At 42.3% G+C, this 16,292-nt stretch overlaps 1 long non-coding RNA gene across 1 annotated transcript in view; it reads left to right on the top strand.

The window, feature by feature from the left end:
- LOC112547277 (uncharacterized) overlaps positions 1–16,292 on the top strand; it is a 70,389-nt gene that overhangs the window by 35,397 nt on the left and 18,700 nt on the right. The window contains exon 2 of the long non-coding RNA XR_012902276.2: positions 4,810–4,972. This is a non-coding gene — a long non-coding RNA (uncharacterized LOC112547277). The remainder of the gene's footprint in view (positions 1–4,809; positions 4,973–16,292) is intronic.

The following is a 16,292-nucleotide window of genomic DNA, read 5'->3' as shown; positions in this document are numbered from 1 at the left end:
TTCAGGGAGTGATAAATATTGCAAAGCCGTCTGTCTTTGTTTGGCTTATATGCACTTCTGGAATAGAAGTGTTATACCTGCTCAAATGCTGATCCTGTTGTAAAGCCCTCTGTTTCAAGTGTGTAGGTATCAAACACTGAGCCAGTGGGCCAGATTGAGCCCACTTGGGCTATGACTACATTGCGGCTTTTGCTGAAGAGCTTATGCAGATGAAGCATGGATTAGCATGTTGCTGTGCTTCATTTGCATAATTTATCAAGTTGTTTTTGCGCAAGAGGGTTTTGTGCAGAAACAAGCAGTGTGGGTTTTTTTGTGCAAAACCCCCATTTTGTGCAAGATCCTTATGCCTCTCTTGTTGTATAAGGATGTGATGCATCTGGATTTGCCCCACTGATGCTTGAACATATAACCTTCTACATGTGACTAGAGCTAACCATGTTTGTGGACTGCATTGAAATAACGGTTCTCAGAAGTGTGAACCATGCCAACACACCAGTTAAGAGTGAGTAATATTGCAGCCTGGTGACACATTACCCAGTTGGACAGTCATAGATTAAGTCATTTGTGCAGCCTAGGAGATTTGCCTGGGGCAGAATTACACGTGTCTGACAACAGACCTGCATCTATCGTGATACTACACTCAAAGAGAAAACCAATATTTCTTCTGAATATAATAGCATCACTTGGGACAGTGTATGGAGCACAATGGTTCCTGGAAGGAGGATATCACTATATGCGTTCTTCTTTCACTCCCCCACACCCAACGGCTGCCATAGTGTTATTAACTGAAAACAATTGGATGGAGATCATTCTCCCGACCTGACATCAAAGTACATCAGTTGAAGTAGGCTCTGTGAAACTGGTGCATAACATTTTCAAGAGTGTGTAAAACACTGCTGGGATGTCAATACAATGCTAGCCCACCCATTCCCTCCTCACCCCCACCCATCCACCCAAGTGACTCAGCAGCAAGTGTCTGAGCCCTGTTCAACTGATTCTCTGCCTTGCTAAAAATATCAGCATAGACACTCAGGCTCAGACTGGAGCCCAGGCTCTGAAATCTGGACTATGGAGAAGGTCTCAGAGCTCAAGCTCCAACCTGAGCCCAAAGGGCTGCATTGCTATTTTTAGCCCAAACATGTGAACTCTGCAAGCCAGGATCAGTTGACTTGGGCTCTGAGATTTGATGCTACAGCTCTCTCTCTCTCTCTCTGTAGACAAACGCTTAGGTTTCTGAGTCATATTTTCAAAAGCAAATAAATATAATTGAAAGTCAATGGTACTTAAGTTCCTATGCCACATATGTGCTTTTCAAAATATTACTCTGGGTATCCGTTCATTGTTAGGAAGGCATATAATTTCTCAATGCATTTTATAGCACACTTTATTATAGGACTGACACTAATGTAGCAATTTTATTTTTATAAAAGACAAAGGCAAAAACATAGAAATAGAACTCTTATGGTTTTGCTTATCTTAATTTTGGGGAAAAAGGACCCCTACCTCTCCCCCCTCTCCCCTCCACACACATACACACTATGCATGGTTATAATATCTAACCTGTAGTTATTTAAACAAGCCAGAATGAGATCTTAACTAAAGGTCAGCTAATTTATTCATAAAGATGTGCAAAATATGAAAAGATCCTTGTTTTATTCTAGCTTGTTCAAAGAAAATTTCAAGCAGGAACATATATAAGCAAAGTCCAATATTCCTGTTGTTGTTACCACTCCTAGACAGGGGGCTTATCAGTCTCTTTCGCTATCTCTAGTTGATAGGGAGACCAGGCTTATCACCTCTTTGGGAGATGCTGTCAGACTTGTTTGCTTAACTTCCTACTGTTTTCCTATCTTGAGGCCTTGCAGGTTTCTCCTGCTTCTTAATCATCTCTGATCCTCTGACTCCTCCTGAAGTGGTATGATTTAAGTCGTCTGATCTTGTGAACCCTCTTTGCTGGGTCTCTATCCCCAAAAGCTGCTCTGTTCTGCTTCCTAACCCTGTTGCTGTTAACTTTTCCATAAGCTTAGATGGTGACTACTCCCTCTTTTACCGTGTGTGTGTGTGTGTGTGTGTGTGTGTGTGTGTGTGTGTGTGTGTTCGTTCCCTGGAATCCAGGTAGTACAACTAATAAAACTATTGTAACCTTTCTGCCGGGTAGGCCTGGCAGTAACCAGGGCTGGGTTCAATATCTTGGGTCCATCTCACATAGACCCGGCTTGAGCCCCCACCCAGTAATCTGGGAAATTCACGCACCCCTGGGCGCCTCTGAGAGGCAATGCTTCCCCACTTGCAAGCACTGAGTCTGAGTATAGGAAAGAAACATTTAATGAAACAGAGAGAGAAGTCATATGGCATTAACTTGGGTAAAACACCACAAACAGAGTTCATAACCCCAAACATGAGCCAAGCCCCCACCCAGTCAAGAATCGCCCGAACTCCAAAAAGTCCGACACCCCAAAAGTCTCTGTCCCTGGTCCGTGCCACCCAGAGTCCCAAAGTTCACCCGCAGGGTTTCACCTCCCAACCTGGGTAGAAATGGGGGTGGGAGATAGATGGGGGGCACCTTATACAAAACTCTGCCACGCTCCACCAGCTGTCTTGTTCCACGCCTCTGGACGTTCTCCTGGGCACCTGCCGCCGCTCCACACCATGCCGCTGGTGGCCGCTCCTCACCTGCCGCCGCTCCACACCGCTGGTCGCCACCACTTCACTGGCTGCAATAGGTCTGGCTCTCAGCCAACCCAGTGATTTCAGCTCTCAGTGATTTCAACTCTTTAGCCGCCAGCTGGACTGGCAAATGAATCCAGCTTTCACTGGACTAGCAAAAGAAAAGACTCCTCAGGGAGTCTGCTTTAGGTCTGCCCTTAAAACAAAGGGGGAAAGGTACAGGCTGGGCCAGTCTTATGGCTCACATTTGGCAGGTGTGAAGCAGGCTGACTCAAACCCTTTAATCCTTTCCCCCAGCTCTGTTCACTCAACTCCGGAAGTGGGGAGGCTTGTTCTTCCGAGATCTCTTCCCATGATGGTGGTGTCTTTCCATGCCCCCAGTGCTTGCAGTTTTACAGTTCCCACATTTAGGGGTAGCATGATTAGTTACCCCCACAACAGTCCCAAATTATATACAATTCTCCACATTCGATTCCAACACTGACCTTCCATCAGCCCTGGCTGAATGGGATTTTCATAGCCACACCTCAGATTCTCTCCTGAGCAGTATTTACATGTTAACAGTTAATTACCTTGCAGAGCTAAACAACTGTAGTGGGCACACCCACCCCTCCTTTTAGCTGGCTGACAGCAAGCAGCAGTTCAGCCCCTGCTTACACTATGATAAATATATAGAGTGGTATGATTTAAGTTCTAAAAATGGAAACAATCCACTGGAAGATGCACATGTATGCAATGGGGAGTTCTGGCTCTAATACCATGAGGAGATGTAAAATAAGCCAACAATGAATTTTGTCAACTCTACTGAATTTTTTCCATCTCGCCATAGCCTCCGAAATAAAACTTGTAGTACAAGTCTCAGGTAAAATGAGGTGTGACAATCATGGCACACTCTTTGGCATTGGCTAGTTTAGACCTCATTTGGATTAATACCACGAGTATGGGGCACCCACTCTTCATGAGAAGACAAACTGGGGAGCTCAGAAGCTAAGAGCAAAGATAAACACGTTTAGTCTACAGAGAAAACCATGAGAGGAATAATGCTTTACAGATATGTATTTAAAAGAACAGACAAAGAGAGAGAACTTATTTCTGTTACTTAGAAAGGACAGAAGAGTTAGCTTTTTGCCCCAATTTAAACAAATTCCTTTCAACTTGAATACCAGAAATGTGTAGAATTGTTATCTTCAGTAGCTAACGTTGTCTTTAATGTTTCCATGTAAGGGGATGGGACTCCCAGAGATTCCTTTCAGCCCTAATGATTCGTTGTGCGGTCAGTCTTGAGTTTCCTTCCTGAAACTTTCGAGTGTACCACTTGACATTGACTATGATATGATAGTCAATCACTGGAAATTGAATGGATGCTACCCAGAAGAGTTGAATTATAACTTGGGGTTAGTAGTTTACCCAACAGTATTTTTTTTTCCTTTTAGAATGTCAGCAAGCATTTAGATTTTTCTAGAAGCCCAATTTGTGGTGTGGGTGTGTGAGTTGGATTTTTTTAAAATTTTCAGATTTAATTGTGAACAGGTTATTGTAAACCCAGGTTGTGTGGGATACTTGAAATTGGTTTTGTAAACCACATAATGCTATTCCAATTTAATAAGACAATTGGAGGGCCTGGATCAACATTCATGTTGTACTCCAAGTATATTGCCCAGGCCAGGGAAGATAATGATCCACCTAGTAGACCAAATTCAGTGATGAATCCTGTTTTCATGCCACCTGAGGCATGTTGCACCTACACAAAGAATATAGGAGGATTATTTAAAGAAGCCACTAGAACCTGGAATCTTAGATGTACATGGGATGTGGGAACATATTGTACCTTCTTCTTGAAAAGAAATGTCCTTGCTGCATTTATTATGCCTTGGGCTATCATGAGATTTACTAGCTTGGGTGTAGAATGTTACTCTGAATGAGAGGAGAGCAACTGCATGGTCTTGGTTGCACTTAATGTGGTCAGATCGATGTCGTGCCCTTTGTATTGTCTGTGGCAGGGTGTGGTTTTGGTTACATGCCACAGTTCTGCAGGAACAAAGTATGAAATTGCAGACCACCTAGAAGAATATCATCTGATCCTGGTGACTTATTACTGTTTAACTTCTGAATTTGTTCCAAAATCTTCTCTTGTCTTTTCAGTCTGGGACACAGTTCCTCAGATCTCCCCTAAAACAAATGGCTTGGATGTGGAAATCTCCCTCGCATCTTCTGCAGTAAAGACTGATGAAACTATGGGAATGTTTACATCTGTTTCAGCTTGACTTTCATCCTCTTCAACAGCATAGGGGCTGTCAGATTTGAGGTGGGACTGCTCTCCTGTATTCCAAAAAGTCTCACCTATATTTTTCTGTCCTGCCCCTTCATCAAGAGATCAGCTAACTTATGTTTGATGTTCTAGAGCTGTGTTTCCCAATGACCAGTCCTTGAGATCTCCCTGACACAGTTTAGGAAAGCAGCTAACCAGCCCTTGATGTTAAAATGGTTGATGAAAAATGGCTCTTCAGAAGGGGAGCCAACTGAGGGATGCGAAAGACGACTGACGTGATTCAAGTCTTAGGAAAGGAAAACCTATCTTTGTAGCACGTTCTGAATAGATATGAGCAGAGCAAGACTTCACTTATCAAGGCTGCAGAAAAGAATCGTGAAACTATATGTTGAGATACAAGATGTTGACATCCTGGAAAAGAATGACAGCTGTATAAATGGATAGGAAAGGTCATATTCTATGCAAAAGGAATCAGCAAGATTGAGTCATTGCCGAGATTTGAGAACTTAAAGAGAGTTACATATACATTCAAGTTATGGGCCTGCATGACTGGTAGAATGGTGGTGTTATCTACAGTGCTTGGGTGGGGGGGGGGGGGTCACGGAGAAACTTGTATTTAAAGCTTCACTTTAGTAATCTTGAGCTCCAAAATGTTTACATTACAATTTTAAAATGTTTTCTGCACCCGTAACATTTTATTCAGATTTCATCCAATTACTTTTCACTTAGTACTTTGGCCTTGGACGTTCAAGGTCTGAGCGCTAGCGCCGGTGATAAACTGCGTCGTGGCAAAATTCATGGTTTAGCAGTGATTGAAGTTTGACTGTTACCTTCAACATTCTGTAATGTATGAGCCTCCCCTCTCAACTACGGATAATTGTAATTAACATAGGAGTGGTAAAACCCTATTTCACATTGAGTTCTGAACTGTTCTGGGAACAGAGTGGATTAGTCACATGATTGGCAGATTTTTGTAAATCTTGACATTGATTATAAGGCTGCACTTTTTATGTCTGGGATTTACTTTTATAAATCTGTTTGACTGCTTTGCCTAGACACCTCAGATCCTGCAAATTAACTTACAGTATGCTGCTATTATTATGTGACTTGAATAACAGCCTAACATCTGGTGATGAATGATATTTACCTTCCTGTTTAAAGTCTAATTTTACTATATCCTGCCTAGTTCAGTGATTGGAATTTCTAAATAGATGGATGAATAGCAGTTAATCCTAAGGGCTGTCTCTCATGCTGTTATGGCTAGAGATCTCAAAGCAAAGTTGAGCACATATGTCACTTAAGGGCATACTGAACACATGATGTTGTTCTCATCAAAAAAGCCTCAGTCCCATTGTTTTGTAAAGAAATATATTATTTGGCGCACGCACTCACTCCACCGCAAATGTGTCCCTGCTTTAGTGTTCTCTTGGGGCTCAGTCGTTTGCCTCTGGCGTAATGGGTTCTAGAGAATGCCACCAGGCCCTATAGTGATGATGCCAGGCTGTTCCCCATTAGATAGGTGAGGCATGAGCAGAGCTTTGCTACCGGATCCTCCCTCCATATTAAGCAAGCCATCAGAATCAAGCTGTTTTAGTCTCTCCCCCAGATGTTATCTTTACAGGAGGTTCTTGCTCAGCTCCTTACTTGGACTGCACTAATCACGCTGTATGTAGCTGCTGCCAAGCCCTCAACTTTAAGCTGAAGAATTCAAAGTGTGAGTCTAATTGCTTGTAAGTAGAAGGATGGTGATACATTGGCGTTGTAGCCATATGGCTCATGACCAGTATTTGTTGCCAAATTTGACAGCTGATTGGATCATTAGTTTCCTTGCCCCAGACCGGGAACTGATGGCGATCATGATGTGAATGCTGCTCCATTACCCACAATGCAAGCACAAGCCAAAAGTTAAATGGTTTTTCCTCAGTGGTCAATGCCTGCAGCATGATCCAGACCCAGTTTATCTCAGTTTGACATTGGGTAGGTCATTAATGTACTGTAACCACTCGAGAGAGACATCTGTCAAAGTCAGCACTCTGAGCCACCTGCTCAGAAAATTGGACACTTAGAACGTCAGCCTTTACCCTCTGCAGTTCAACAGCAGAGTATTGTGCTCCTGTCTGGTGTCACTCTTCTCATGCTAGGTTGGGCTATGTAGCGCTTAACCAAGCTATGCATATTGTTACTGGGACTTTAAGGGCAAATCCATTTTCATGGCTACAAATACTTAGTAACATGGCACTGCCTCATATTTGCCATGAGAAGGCCTCCATGCTGCTGGCCAAGATCTGTGAAAATAGCTACCTGCCATTGTACATAGACTTCTTAAACTACCATCAGCTTACCTGTCTTCTAGATGCCTTTTATTGCACCATATGACATGATGGTGGAAATCGCTTGTCACAGTGAGTATCAGCAACTACAGTCAGTAATTTCTCTCTCTCTTGTCACTGACCAGCCATCTGTCGATCAGGTTTTGGATCTGCCAAGGCACCTGTAGTTCTTTCTGAACAGGTTTCAAACAGGACAAGGCAACTAACTGGCCATTTCTCTAAAATAGGTTTTTCTAATGACCCACAATGCAGCTGTGGACAACTTCAAACCATCCCATATCCTTGACAAATGGCAACTGGCTTAATTTGATGGTAGGCTACTGCTTCTCCACCTGACTGCTGATGACACCATCAAATGACTGGACACGTTGCTCATCTACTCGGGCTACATTGTTTGCTTATTTGCAGCTCAACACTCAGTGAGATATGACAGCTCTTTGTAACAAGTCTGGAAATTAATTCTGAGAGGAGAATGAAATGGTTTCTGCATTTCTAGGAAGCAACCACCGATGTGACAACATAGGGCTAATTTTATCTTAATAAAACTCCCTTTGAATTCAATCGGTCTTGCAGGGATTTAAGGACAGCATTATTTGGCTTGTAGTTATTAAAACATGTCCATATGTTTCCTTATTGAACTCATTTTTTATTCATTTCCCTGGAGTTGGGACCTTGATGTTTTGTTTTTTTTTTAAATCCCATAAACCTTAGTTTTAATACCCGTTAGCAGAGCAGTAGATCTACATTTTCTTTTAACTCTTCTGTTCTTTTGATTTGTTAGAAAGCTGCAGGACATTTTCTCACAAATAATGTTCACTTGTTTACATCTCCTTAGGCACTTACTTTTCTTTGTGATTAGTTCTCAGCCTGACTTTCCTGCCATGCATAATCTTTATATCTCCTTACCAGACTCTTCTTGATAGCTGGCATATACCTTACATCCCAAATTTAATGGATTGGGCCAATTTGGTTTATAAGCAGTCTGCCTAGGAACTTTGTACTTTATGGGTTTTTTATGATGTTGAGCACACTGTTGGAACTCAGCAATAATATATCTGATTCTTTAATATATATCTGATTAGTTGGTGTGGAGAGCATTTTGCAAGGTATAAGAAAGCATTTACTACCAATGTTCACTGCCTGTTGCTTTTGGCAAGCTGAATCAGCTTGACAAATCCCTTTCTTTGTTGTCATCCATTGATGAGATACTGCTTTGAAATCTTTTTGAGCCCTTTCTTGGGCAATCTGTTTTCATTTGCTTTTTAACTTTCTTACCCAGTATCGTCTCTTCTTTGCCAAGGGAAAATCACAGTTTTCCCATTTGTCCCTGGAACCAACTTTGAAGCTAGAGATCAATATTTCTGAGTCCTGGCACATTAATAATAAAGCATTTCCACCTCTTTTTGGTTTAGAAATAATTTTTCCTGCAGTAATTTATTTTCTTACAGTTCATCCCTGCTATAGTTTTGAAGGATCTGACTTTTTAATTTCCAGCCTTTAGTTTACTTGCTCTTCATGTCTGCTACTCATGTCAAAACTTGATCTGCAGTCTTTGTTTGATTCTGAAAGCCATGTTTTAATGCATATAAAACTAAGTTTAATTGTTGTTCCCTCTGAACTACTTTCATTCCACAAGCTTAACAACTAGCTTATCTCTCCGTCAATGACTTGCACATAATCTGTTTAAATGGTATATATCATCCTATCTCTAACTTGTCGCCTTATATTAAGATACCCAGCACCATTATCTTCATCGTATTTTCAAATATTCCTAAACTCTTCACTTTATGGAGAAGAAACTATGGTGTAGCACTAAGACTTTAGTATTTATCACCATATAAACTATGTAACAAACGTAAATGGTATGGGTGATATAAATGAACATAAACACTCCTATACAACATAAAGGTATAACTGGAACAATAATTTTTAAATTGAAATGGTGTGTGTGCTCCTAATCCTGCAATACATATCATCATAAGACCTTGCATTAATATAGTCCTTGTTGAATAAAGATAGGATATTACTCTCCCAAAGTTCACATTGTCTCATACACGTGCCTTTTTACAGATGATAAAATTAGCCACAGAAGATCTGTTAATGCTCAGAGTGTTAGAGCTTGCCATTTGTTGTCTTCCCAGATGCCCTGGATTTCTAGATCACTTATGTAACAATAAGAGCACATCATGAGTGTCAGGCTGTCTAGAGTAGCTCAGAACTATGAGTGCCAATGTCAGGGCAGCCTGTCAAGAAACAGGACACAGACCCCAAACTGGTTGTGCTTTCTAGAATTAAATTTCACAAACCCAGTAACAAGAGTGAACTCCTAAAGCACTGTCATGGCTTTACATGGAGCCAGTCTCTTTGGGCACTCGAGTCTATTTTGCCATGCAAGCAAGCCTGCCTTTACGATAGATGGTCCATAAAACCAGAAACCACAATATTCTAGTTATTTTCAGTCCCAAATGACAAGTCACTTACCCCAAATCAACTGCATCTCAAATCTCTTGCTGAGAACAATGGTTGTAGCCAATTGCATATTAGGCTATCTAAAGCTTTTTCTAACTAAGAAAAGAAACAAGATTAAAGCAGATAAATGTAAACATACAAATGAGGTTACTTTTAGGTTCCAAAAGGTGATAGTAGCTGCTATATAGGCAAGTGTTGTAAATCCTATAGGACTAATCCAGCCAAGCAGCTTAAGAATCCTAAATTTATGTTCAGAAATATTGTCCTCCCTGAATTTCAAACAGCATAGTGGTGATTCCTCCATGATAGAGACTTTTCTGCCCCTTCCTTCACAGCTCAAATGCTGCAGGGAGAGGGCATGTGCATGGTCCTTCTTCATCGGTGTGAGGGAAGTACTCTGTAAAGTCCTCTGTCCACTGATGTCCCCTAGTGGCTTGTCTCATATCTATAGGCCTCATTTTGTTGAGGAGATACCTCTTGTGGTAAACTAGCATTCCACACATGATGATGTTTCTTGCCTGAATGTTTAGCAAACATACTTATAACTACAGAGCAAATGGTATATAGATATTATAAGATTTATACATGCATCATTCCTACAAGCATTTTATAACGTCTAAACCTATTCTGATCATGAATCTCTATTTCGACACACCAGAGTAACAGTACACACACCAGAGTAACAGACTAGTTTCCAGCTATGCATTTGTCAGTGTTCAGTGAGGTCCAGGAGACTTGGCATGAGTTGGCAACTGGTCTGCCAGCATCATAATATGCATTCTGCTCACAGTACATCACATTTTCCGTCTTTATCCATAGAAGCAAGAATGGAAATAGTGGTTGAAGTTTGTTATTAAAATGTCCTAATGAAAGCATGGTTGTTGATCTCATTAAACATTAGCAAATCTCCCAGCAGAATCTTGAGTGGCTGCATGGAACTGGAGATTTGTGCAACGGCTTTTTGTTTTGGAAATAATGGGTGGTGAGGGTTTTGTTTATTTTATTTTTACTTTTTTGCTGTGTGTGTGTGTGTGTGTGTGTGTGTGTGTGTGTGTGTGTAAAATTGCTTTGATGTCGTATCACAATGAAAATAATTGCTGAAAGATATATTAAAGAGGCGATCGTTCCAGAGAAATTATAGGGTAGTAAATGAACTTTCTGGGGACTGTAAAATTGATCAAGCCATGACTTGCATAATTATAGCTTCCCCTTTAGTTCATAGGAAATCAATTGACCATTAGTCCCTTGAGTGAAATGTTTGATCCACAGAATTTGATTTCTTCTTTTTTATAATACCACCATTATAGAAATACTCTCCACAGTATATTTTTCATACTAAGGTGCTACAATTTCTTATTCAGCAGTGTCGTTTTGGAGAACAAAGATTCATTTTCTGTGACCAAAAAGGTTTTGACTGAATGTGTTCCCTGAAAGAACGATCAGTATTGTGGCTAGACAGAGAGTGAGGAATAGACTCAAGAAACTTTTGGATGTCCACAGTGGCATAATTATTGACAAATCTCCCTCCATCAGTAGGAAGATCTCCTTCTCTGACCAGGCAGTGAGTGAGAGTTGGTGAGCCAGTAGATTCCACCATTGCAACCACGTATAGTTGAACAGGAAATAATTAGGTGACAAAAGATAAGGATTGCCTTATCATTGGAAAATGCAGGAGCAGCATAGATATTATTGCACAAATTTATAATTAGATTGCTATGTAGATGGACAAAGCTTAGTGGGATATTTTGTTTGACTGTCATAGGAGGAAATCAGACTGAGAATAAAATTATTCTGTTTGAAAAAAATCCTGTCTGAGCCCACAGAGTAGTGCTGTTGGCATATTCTGATTTCCTCTGTGAAATAGTTTATTTTTGCCTGAACACACTCCTCTGCCATGTGGCTGCAGTGGCACTGCCTTGGTTGGGGAAAACCCCTTAAAGCACAGAGGGAGAGTGGCTGTGCATGTCTAGCTTAGGAGCCCTCAGTTTGTAGCTTAGACTTGTAACAGATCTTTGCCCTATGATACTCTGACTTCCCCTTTAGTCTCCCCAATTAATCAACTAATCGAGTAGTTGATAGAATTCCCATCGACTACTTAATTAGTCAGTAAGGGTGTGTCTACACTGCACTGTTTTTCCAGATTAAAGGCTGTTATTCCAGAAAAGCACTACTAGCATCCACACAGCAATTGTGTTATTTGAAAAGAAAATCAGCAACAGAAGTGCAAAGCAATGTGGTGTCACTTTCAGTTGCTAGCTTCTGTGGAAATGCGCAACATAGTGCTAGTCTTTTTGGAAACATGAAAAACATCCTGTCGGCCACCTCTTTGCTTCCTAGCCCTCTCGGGGCATCTGGCTTACTTTCACGCCTTTTGAAAGACAGTCCTTGCTGTGCACTCCAGCATCTGCTGTGCGAAATCATGGATCCCAGGTTTTTCTTCCATGCTGTGTTCAATGTGCTTAGGACATCACATATTGCAGCAGAGCTACTTATGTACTTAGAATTAGAGGAAGAAGACTTGATGTAGATGACAATATAAGTGGCATTGCTTTGGGCTGTCACAGAGCAGCTGTGCCAAGTAGAACATCGCTTTTGAGCTAAGGAACCCAGCACCGAGTGGTGGGATGGCATTGCCATTCAGGTGTGGGATGGAGAGCAGTGGTTGCAGAACTTTTAGGTGCTATAGCAGCCTTCCTGGAGCAGTATGCTGAGCTGGCCCCTGAACTCAAACACAAGGACAACTGAATGAGAGCTACGCTCCCAGCGGAGAACCATGCTGTGATTGCTTTGTGGAAGCTGGCAGCTCCTGATTGCTACTGTTCGGTTGCAAATCGATTTGGAGAAGTACCCCTTGATGTGCTCTGTGATAAGGTTGGGTGTAGTTGTCCATGGTGCTTCTGGTGCTTGTGGATCACCATGGGCAGTTCACAGATAAAAATGCAGTGACCTGGAAAGATGCATGATGCACACGTCTTCAGGAACAGTGTACAGAAAGCTGCAGGCCAGGATGTTCTTTTCAGACCAGAAAATTACAGTGGGAAATGTGAAAATTCTCACAGTGATCTGAGGTGATCCAATATGCCCCTTATAGCCCTGGCTCATGAAGCCTTACATGGGGCACATGGACAGCAGGAAGGAGCAGTTCAACAACAAACTGAGCCAATGCCACATAGTTGTTTAATGTGCCTTTGACAGACTGAAAGGGAGATGGAGTTGTGTCTATGGAAGGCCTAACCTTTTGGAAGATGGAGGTGTCTCTATGGCAGGCCTGACCCATATCCCCAATGCGATGGGTGCATGCTGTTGCTTACATGATTTGTGTGAGAGCAAGAGTGAAATGTTTGCCATGGGTGGAGCAATGAGGCACAGCACCTGGGCAAATACTCATGACAGACACTTATGGTTGTCAGAGGAGCCCATAGGGTGCTCATCATATCAGGGAGGCATTGAGGAAACACTTTGTCAGGGAAGGGTGCTGACATTTCTGTCTGTATGGGGTTGCTTCCCTGCCTCACCCACTGCTCATCCTGAGTGAGGCATTCCCATGAGACTAAGGGATATTACAGGCTTCCAGAGGGACCAGAGATATTGCTGTGGGTTGTCACACAAAATAAAGACATGGAAGTCTGCAACACATTTGTCTTTATTGCTGCCTTTCAATCACAGTCCCACAGGTAGTGTGGATGCTCGGTGGTAAGTTATTGGAAAACCTCATAATTGTGTTAATGACCAGCTGTCAAAGTCATAACTGCTGTGATGGGCAGTGGAGTGTGCTGGGGGGAAAAAACATTACCTGGCAGTGAAAATGAAGGGTGTAGAGGGAGGGTTGCTGTGAAAAGAATTCTGCATGTACTGCCAGGGAGGCCTTTGATTCTGTTCACTCCACACCTTGATAAGACACGTCAGCATCTCAGTTTGGTCATCTCAGCTTTAGCATGCGCTCAGTGGCTTCTGTTCTGACTTTCATCTCCATGGCCCTCCTTTCCTCATTTTTCTGTTGGTAGCGTTGAATGCTATAAAACATCCTTGACTAGATCTTCTCTTGTTCTCTGAGGTAGTATCCTTAGATGACAGAGTCTGTCTGTAGGAGAACGTGCCTGACTTCAAGGTATGGTTTAGAAAAGTAACCATGAACAAGAGGGTGACTGTACTGTTCCTCATAAAGATAGTAACATTTCACTAACATGCATGTCTCTGAACAATACTGGTCACTTTCCTTGTTACCCTACAGGCAAACACAGATCTCTCTAGACACACTGATCATGGTGAGTTTTAAAGGTGGGGAAGTGGGAGAATGGGGCCCCAAGAAAGTACAGTCCACACTTGTGCAGGAGGTGTGCATGGAAACAATTTGTAATAATCCTACACTTGTCCACAGGCTGCCATTATGCTGGCTGATATATCCCTGCCAAAGTTTATCAGGCTCTACTTTGGGATGCGAGCGGAGGGTGCCCTGCTCCTTATGCAGCCAAACTCTGTGCTGCTGTTTCTGGCAGCAGAATTGGAGGAAATGTTTCCGATAGTGTCATAGCACAGCAGTGGGGAAATGGCAACCTTGCCACAGAATCTCCATGAGAAAATTAAGTACCTCAGGAAAAGTTTTGGCACCATCTTCCCAGCAAGATTCTATTGATATCTCTGTGTACATTAATGCTCTGGTTTGACATAATGCAGATCCAGAGAGGGCTTAGCCAGCTCGCAGACATATAACTTCTGTTCACCCCGCGTCACTCTCCCCCTCCCTCCAGATGCAAGAATGACTTCCCACAATGATGCCTGCCCAACTCCCACCCCACTGCTATACACAGCAGCTTACTGCTCCGCACTGCTGCTGTCCCTTTCCCCCAGCTGTTACTTACCACTCTGCATGGCCCTCCGCCCACCCCCGGCTGCAATAGAGTAACTTACCCTGCATCTCTTCCCTTGTGTGACGGGATGTGTACACCCTGCCCTGGGTAGAGGAACCCTCCCTGTAGGTGACGGAAGTCCCACCTCCCGACCACACTGAGTGTGTTCCAAGGGCTGGAGCAGTATAAAAGGGAACACAGCTCAATATGGGTTGGATCTGGAAGGAGAAGGACCTGTCACTGGAGCTAGGTTTCCCTGGCTTCCCACTGCTGCAGGTGGCTAGGGCTCTGCAGCTCTATGCTGCTGCAGGTGGCCGGGCTTCTTCGAACCCGCACTGCATGGGCAGCTAAGGTTCCCCAGCCCTGTACTGCTGCGGGTGCACTGCTATGGGGCTCCTCCAGCCCTGACCAGGCTGTTGGCCTTCCTGCCTTTAGGCTCCCAGATGCTTTGGTCAAAGCATCCCTGGTCCTACTGGACCATGGATGTTACTGAACCAGAGAGTGCTGGATTTCAGAGGTGTATAAAGCTGTGTGAACTATGGGATTTATTAGCCTTCAGCTGAGGATGTTTTTTAAAAAAAAAAGACAAGGGAGAGGAGCAGAGCATTCTCTAGGAAAGAAGATCTCCTCCTCTTCTCTTGAACCCTGAGGATACAAGATGCTGTAAATAGTATTGTTGAACAAAACTGTCACACAGTTAGTGGAAGGATCCTAAATGAACAGCATGATGTGGAGAGCCAGCTAGTGGAGTCTGAGCAAGTTTCTGTGGCTCAAAAAGGCAAGGAGCAGAAGGTGCCCTGCTACACCTGCCTTTAGTAGGAAGTCTTTACACCCATAAATGACAGGAGCTTGTTAGTACTAAGCTGGTTGGTGATTAAGGCCATATCAGCTGAGAAAAACATTTCAATTGAGCTTCCTTTTTAAGGTGACTATGTACGTACAACACCAACACATATGTATTACCAACTTTTATTTTTTACAAAAGTAAGATTCTGTATATTTGAATAATAGGTATGTTTTCTCCAACAGAAATAAAATACTTTACTTGCAGTGACAGTAGGCATCACTGTTTCATTCTCTGAACACACTTAGAGGGCTGTCCCTCCCAGATCTTTAAAACCTTCAAACACTGCCTGTGTGCCTGATCTTTTGACATCCTGCTGTGATTTAAATTGAGTACTCATTTAATCAAGATTATGTTGTATTCAGACAGTAAAAAATGCTCCTGGTAAACAGATTTGTTCCTTTTTGTATTTTAGTCATCTGGATGCATTTTAGCCAAATACTAATGTTCCTCTTCTGATTGCTTTTCTTTTTAATAGACTTTGATATGAAAGACACCTGGAGTTTCAGGAACTCACTTTTTAAATGGTCCTGGCTCAATATTTCACACAGTTGCTAGGAGGGAGTAATCTTTCATGTCGAATGGTACACTAGTGGGGTTTTTAATTCTTTCCTATTGAGCGCTAGCAGAACCCACTTGTTTGTCTCTATCCTACATAAGTACTTTAAATAGATAATTCTTTTAAATGTTCTGGTTAATCATGAAGTACTGTATTCAGGGAGAATCCACTGCCCAAACTCTCCATATAACTCCCTCATCTAGATAAAAAGCATTGTAGAACTGATAACACTGGAGTAGGGGGAGGATTTATATGCATGCATTGATGCAAAGTTTGGTGTTTCAGAACTGAGTAAACAACCATGTAA

This window comes from Pelodiscus sinensis, chromosome 3, assembly GCF_052426305.1.
Source record: "Pelodiscus sinensis isolate ZL-2025 chromosome 3, ASM5242630v1, whole genome shotgun sequence".
In the NCBI taxonomy this organism is placed as follows: domain Eukaryota; kingdom Metazoa; phylum Chordata; order Testudines; family Trionychidae; genus Pelodiscus; species Pelodiscus sinensis.
Note: the sequence above shows the minus strand (reverse complement) of the source record. Positions and strands in the feature narration are given on the sequence as shown.